This window comes from Pyxicephalus adspersus, chromosome 3 (assembly GCF_032062135.1).
Source record: "Pyxicephalus adspersus chromosome 3, UCB_Pads_2.0, whole genome shotgun sequence".
NCBI classification, from domain to species: domain Eukaryota; kingdom Metazoa; phylum Chordata; class Amphibia; order Anura; family Pyxicephalidae; genus Pyxicephalus; species Pyxicephalus adspersus.
In genome coordinates this window covers 156,585,054-156,591,691 of record NC_092860.1, presented here as the reverse complement: position 1 = coordinate 156,591,691, position 6,638 = coordinate 156,585,054, and the positions used below count along the sequence as shown (strand labels likewise).

At 37.9% G+C, this 6,638-nt stretch overlaps 1 long non-coding RNA gene across 3 annotated transcripts in view; it reads right to left on the bottom strand.

The window, feature by feature from the left end:
• Positions 1-3,138: 3,138 nt before the first annotated feature.
• LOC140327364 (uncharacterized) overlaps positions 3,139-6,638 on the bottom strand; it is an 8,959-nt gene continuing 5,459 nt past the window's right edge. The window contains exons 2-3 of one of the 3 annotated variants that reach the window (XR_011920034.1): positions 4,562-5,782; positions 3,139-4,304 (exon numbers count right to left, since the gene is read on the bottom strand). This is a non-coding gene — a long non-coding RNA (uncharacterized lncRNA). Of the gene's footprint in view, positions 5,783-6,638 lie in introns of all 3 variants that reach the window. The other 2 variants (XR_011920035.1, XR_011920033.1) reach the window with 2 other exon arrangements.

Here is a 6,638-nt window from a genome sequence, read left to right as displayed (position 1 = left end):
TTATCTTTCACACATATGCAATGTCGCATTACTGTTGAAAGTTCCATTTTGTCCAAGTAGGAAAAGTCTAATTCTTTATTTGAAGAGGATGATCCTAACTTAACAGTGCTTATAACTTCATTCAGTGGTGGTGTTTCAGGTAGTAATGCCTTCATGCGAACTGCTACATCATAGAAGGCTTTTCTTGCAGTATCAGTCTGGTCATTGCTCAACAAAATTCGGCTTATTGGATCAACATAAATAGCAGCTAACAAGATTTGATTATCCAATAAGAAATTCTCTATTTTCCTCATTAAAGATACAATGCCATCAGCTATTATCCCTCCACTTTTGTTCGGGCAATATATCAGGCTCCTCCATTTTAAGAAGAATTTACCAGGTGTTAAATCTTCAGATTGCAAACTCTTGGTGACAGTAAAGGGGTTAGAAAGTAGATTTTCCAGTGCTTTTACTTGTGTCAACTGGCTTTCAGATAATAAAACAATTTCATTGTCCAGTTCTTCAAGAAAGTCGTTTAAGCAAACACCTGAAATAATTGCTTCCCCAGCAAGTTGTTTGATCCAAAATGGCTCCCTTTCCTGCACATCTTTTCAAAATGGCATCTGTTTTAGGGGCCCTGGCTGCAGCAGTTACTTGCCTCAATTTGCCAATTAGAGTAGCTGCATGAGGATCTTTCAATCCATCTCTTATTGCAAGTTGCAGAGTATGAGCAGCACAGCGCGTATGTTGAATTGCAGTACGCTTATATGCTTCTTCAACAATGTTATCCAAAATGTCAGTATTCTCTTCGCTTTCACTTTCTCCAATACTTGCAGAACTGTCTTCCTCTAATATCTGTCTGACACTTTCTTCATCTACTTTATTAATTTTCTCAAATGTGCTCAACATATTAGAAGCATTATCTGTCACAATACTCAGAGTCTGTTCCTTTTTCATTTCAAATCTTCTAGAACATCCTCCACTAACTTCTAAAGATAGTCACTGGTGTGATGTGCCTGGGTGTCCTTACTCCCAGGGTTTGCGGTATTATTTTATTATTTTCATCAACAAACCTAACATTAACCACCTGAGCATTACACTGAGGTCTAGATTTCTGTACCAAAAGTGATCCACTGTTTTTAATGAAATTTTTTTTTCAAATTGTAGACCTGTAACTTACAGAAATATGTCCGAACAGGGGTTCTAGTAGATAATATGAATATAAAAAATGTATTTACTTTTATTTTATTTTTTTTTATTTTTTTGTATTGGATTGGATACTGGAGTTTGTATTCAATCCAATACAAAGTTTGAATTTACCAGTTATATACTTTGTAATTTTTTGAATTATTTTGTATTGGATTGAATACAGGAGTTTGTATCCAATCTAATACAAAATGTTTGAATGAGTTTGAATTTGAATTTCCCGCACACGCGCCGACGTCATCACGCACGCAGGGAGGAGCCGTCCGGTTTTTTTTTGATTGAATTAACCCTCCAAACCAAAATTATTTTAGCTTGTCTGTTTCAGCCAGAAGTTCCCCGACCTTTCATCATAAATACAGAATGATGGAGAATAATATCTACTGATTAAGACGAGGAAAGTGGTAAAATTGGCAGGAAACGGGCGCTTTGTCATTTGGTGATGTTGTATCTGTGTCAATATTTGGATGTAAGGTAGGTACCCCCCCAGACCACGCCCATAGGGGGATCCCCTTGTGTTTCGAGCTGGAAGTCCCCAAATTTTAGGTTCAGTCCAAGCAGTGAGAAAGATCACTTCAAATGTAAAAACTGATTCCCCCCACCTCTGACACATTTCTGCAGGATCATCCTCATTGTTTTTTTTCTTTCTGAGTGCAGGTTGAAACCATTCCCTCCACCATGTCCTTAGTTTTGTGGTCACCAGAAATTCCCATGCTGGACTCCTCTAGTGTAGACATTGAGAAATCCTTGATTCTCATAACAGCAGATAGTAATGAGGTCTTTAGAGCTTTTTTCTCTTGTGGCTCCTCAGGCTGGGCATCTGCAATCATCTTAGCAGGACCTTTACCTGATACCACTGCAGAATCTCAAACTAGCTTTACCATGAATGCCTGGCAGCTAGACCTGAAAGTCTTCATCATAAAATACCCTGTCAAATGTGCAGCAGATTGGACTTGATTTATTAAAGCTCTCCATGAATAGTAAAAATATACTATCGCGAACCTTGATCTTAATCTGGACTGAAAAAACTTCCAGCAGCCTACTATTCAGGATCCACACACACACACAGATGTTTTAACATCTGCCCATTCCAAGCCTCTGTGTAACCCCAATCATAGGGAGGCTCTGGCTCATCTGATGCTTCACACACATGAATAGTATAAATGGATGGGCTTTTCCCAGGAAATCCTTGAAAAACTATCGGGCTAGAGGAACTGGAAGAACCATCAATCTGCAGCAGAGTAAAAAGTGTTCCGATGACCAGTTCTCTTTATTCTCTGTATCTTACCGGCATTGTATGGGAGATGCACATTACAATTCTAAAACACAAGCCTTACATGTATTTACATGTGTAGATCTGATTCTTGCGTGCCCCACACATGCAAGAAATGGTAATTCCTACCCTGGAGCTGTATGGCTGTAGGAGGAACTTCTTCACTGACCAACAAGGTGACACATCTACACTGATCATCAGTGACCATCTGCAAGGGGGAACTTCTAAACTGAAGGGGTCAGACCACTAAAGGAGGGCTTTGCAAACCAAGAACTCTAAGAAACTGCAGAGGGACCCAGTGAGAGCTGTGGGGGAACCCAAGGGTGACTTTCATATGAATACTCAGCATCTGTGCAAGCAACAAAAAGGGATCAGGGTCCTCTTCTCTTCTTGTGTCATGTTATACTTGTTTATAATAAACGTTTGCCTTCTGTGTCCCTATTTATTGTTCAGAAACATGTAACATGTTGGTGATTTTTAAACAAAGACCAATGGTTTGCAGATTTTTTTTTACAGGTATGTGTAGATACAAACTACATATTGTACTACTGTAAACTGCCACTAGGTGTCAATACAGTACTATCTGGTATCAATCAGCAGGTATTCCATTTCACCACTAGAGGGTGTAAATAACTTTTACAAATTCCATAAAACTGCACATAAAGGTTCAGGAGAGTCATAGATCTTATAACATGAAATTTATCATAATATAGTAACAGTTACAGCTACATCTGTATATGCAATTCTCAGGATAGATAAAACAGCAGTACATACAATATAAAATTTTCTCTATCTATATTGTTATAGTACGGAGTACAGATCAGGGATTACAGTCTTTTCTGATTACATTATATTGTAAACTCTTCTTAACTTCCATAGCGGTCTATTTCCATCCAAATTTCCATGCAGCAAGCGGTACAATTTTTTGCATAACTCGCTGATATTTAATAAATGTAAAAATAAACTTGAAATAACAAAACACAAAAATCTGTAAAAAAAAAAAAAATTTAAACATGTAATATATATATATATATATATATATATATATATATATATATATATATGAGTGTTTCTTTATATTGGACTCAATACACCTGTTTTGTATTGAATCCAATACAAAATTATTTGGGTTTCCCGCTAATCCTCCCACCTGCACAGACGCATGTACCCACGTCACGGGAAACCCCAGAGATCTCGTTTCTGCACTTCGCGGCTGGAGATCGGAGAAAGAACGTGTCCCCAGGACCTGCGGGGACCAGCAGGAAGCCAGGGGACAGCGACGAAGCAAGGTAAGTGTTTCTTTTTTTAAAGTTTAAAGTGACCCTGAGTGTTACTCAGGATTACTGCTTTTTGCATGTAAAATCCACCCTCACACTCATGATTACTGCTAGGGGGGGTTAGTCTAGGGCGACCATTTTACAGTCCACACATCCTGCTTGGCCTATATTGACTATGAAGTGCACTAACTACTTTATAATATAAAGACCTCTATAAACACATAGCCATGGCATTACAAGATATAAAAGCTTTATTTGTGAAGGAAGAATGATTGTAGAAGATAAAACTGAAACTTGTGTGAGGAGAATCTGTCAGAGACACTTACCTCAGGAAATCACCTCAGGAAGGTTCCTCTGTGCACTGAGGGGACTGAACCAAATCCTGAGAGAGGGGGGTGGGAATATAGCATTACAGTTTATCATGACTTTCTTAAATTATAAAATATAAATGTAATAATTGTGAAGTAAGAAAGATTTTAGAAGATAAAACTGAAGGTTTATTATTAGTAGTAGTAATATTATTAATAAAGGTTGTGTGAGGAGAATCAGGGAGACTTAGCTCAGAAAATTACCTCTGGAACAAATCCTGGGAGAGGGGAGTGGGAGCATCCATTATAGTATTATTATTATTATTATTATTAAACAGGATTTATATAGTATTACAGTTTGTCATGACTTTCCTTAAATATAAGACATGGATGTAACAATTGTGAAGGAAGAAAGATGTTAGAAAATAAAACTGAAGGTTTAATATTATTATTGGTAGTAATATTAATAATAAAGTTTGTGTGAGCAGAATCTTTCAGAAAGACTTACCTCAGGAAATCACCTCAGGAAGGTTCCTCTGTGCACTGAGGGGACTGAACCAAATCCTGAGAACAGGGAGGGGGTGGGAAAGTCCATTATAGTATTACAGTTTGTCATGACTTTCCTTAATTATAGGATATAGATGTAACAATTGTGAAGGAAGAAAGATTTTAGAAGATAAAACTAAAGGTTTCTATTTTATATTATTATTAGTAGTAATATTAATAATAAAGGTTGTGTGAGGAGAGACTCACCTCAGGAAGGTTCTTCTGAGCAATGAGAGGACTGAACCAAATCCTCACCTCAGAAGGGGGTGGGAAAGTCCATTATAGTATTACAGTTTGTCATAACTTTCCCTAAGTTTATTGTAAAATACTAACAAAAGAATTTATTGGATGTACAAAAAATGAATACCTTGTTTTAAATGTATTAAAAAGCATTGGCACAGAAAAGGTGTTTTATTCCCTGTGATTGAATTGGTACAGTCCTTTGGTTTCTTGGCAACCCATGGTACCTCAGTCCAGACATATTGGTGAATTGACAATTTCCCTGTGATTCACATTCATTGGTGGGAATCTTATGCCCATGCCATTGTTTATGAAAACACGTCTTGTGTGAATGGGCCCTTAGATGTAACAATACGCTCCCTCTCGTAAACCGGTAGCCAAGCTAAGTGCACCCTAAAGCTGAACCCTAGAGAAATATAAAAGACAGCAATTAAATGCAGCTCTGGAATTGTATTGCATGTCAATTAGTTTTAAAGACCAGCGGTACCTGAATGTGACCTAGCATTAGCCTCTCCCAGTCCTTGTACAGTAGAGCTCAACCTAGGAAAGGGTGAAGCAGCACAATCGGCCAATCAGTTCATGTCTGACAGGAAGTTGGGCAATAGAGAGTCAAAACTGACAGAGAAGAGTATATCAGGCCCGGCTGCTAAAGTGCCGAAATATAAGTGCTTTGGGAATTAATTCAGGTAATGAAATAAACTCCACTCCACAGTGCAATATTAGAATATTTGTAATCAATGATTGAAAACGCAACATTGTCTTATGTTAGTCAGTGTTTATGTTAAAGAGTCATGTTAAAATATCCTCCATCAAATCTTTATTTTGTTACTTTGGTTTGTAGTCTATGATTTTACAAGGCCTGGTGTCACATGGTTACAGATGTTGAATTTGAGAAGTGTCCATTGATGAGGGTTCTGTGTTTGCAGAGACATTCCCTTCATTAACCCCACTGGAACCTGGAGAAAAGAAGAAGAAAAAGTACTAAAGTCAAACTATATCATCTGTATCACACAATACACAATGGAGGCATTCAGAGCTCCAGAGATAACATTTATAATGGGGCTCTCCAAGACTGGAGAAGATAAACTATCATGGAGAACCTGGGCGATCCAGCAAACCTGGAATGAACCTGATCCAGGATTGAAAACACTTGCCAAGTAATAGCAAACAATTAAAAAAAAAACTATTCCAGGCTTGCCGGATCATCCAAGATCTCCCCTGATAGTTTATCTTCTCTAGGAAAGCTTTAATTGAAGCGCTAATTTTATGAAAAAATGTATTCCGAGAGAATTTTAATGAGAAAAAATATTTTGTATCCAATAAATCACTAATTCAACTGGTGCCCTAATAATATATATGTCCAGGGGTTAGTGGGAACATAATGAGATGAAATAATAAGGACATAGTACTAGGGTAGTATTCAATTGATATGTTCTCATAAAGTTAAATCAAATCATGATATTTGTATGTCTTACGCTAAAGGTGAGATGACTGAAAATGTAAATGTTGTATGAAGCGTGCAGGGCTCAATAGTATGTTACAGAGTGTAGAGATCAGTAGTATGTAATGCAGAGTGCAGGGGTCAGTGGTATGTAATGCACAGTGTAGGGATCAGTGGTATGTATTGCAGAGTGCAGGGGTCAGTAGTATGTAATGCATAGTGCAGGGGTCAGTGGCATGTAATGCAGAATGCAGGGGTCAGTAGTATGTAATGAATAGTGCAGGGGTCAGTGGCATGTAATGCAGAGTGCAGGGGTCAGTGGCATGTAATGCGGAGTGCAGGGGTCAGTGGCATGTAATGCAGAGTGCAGG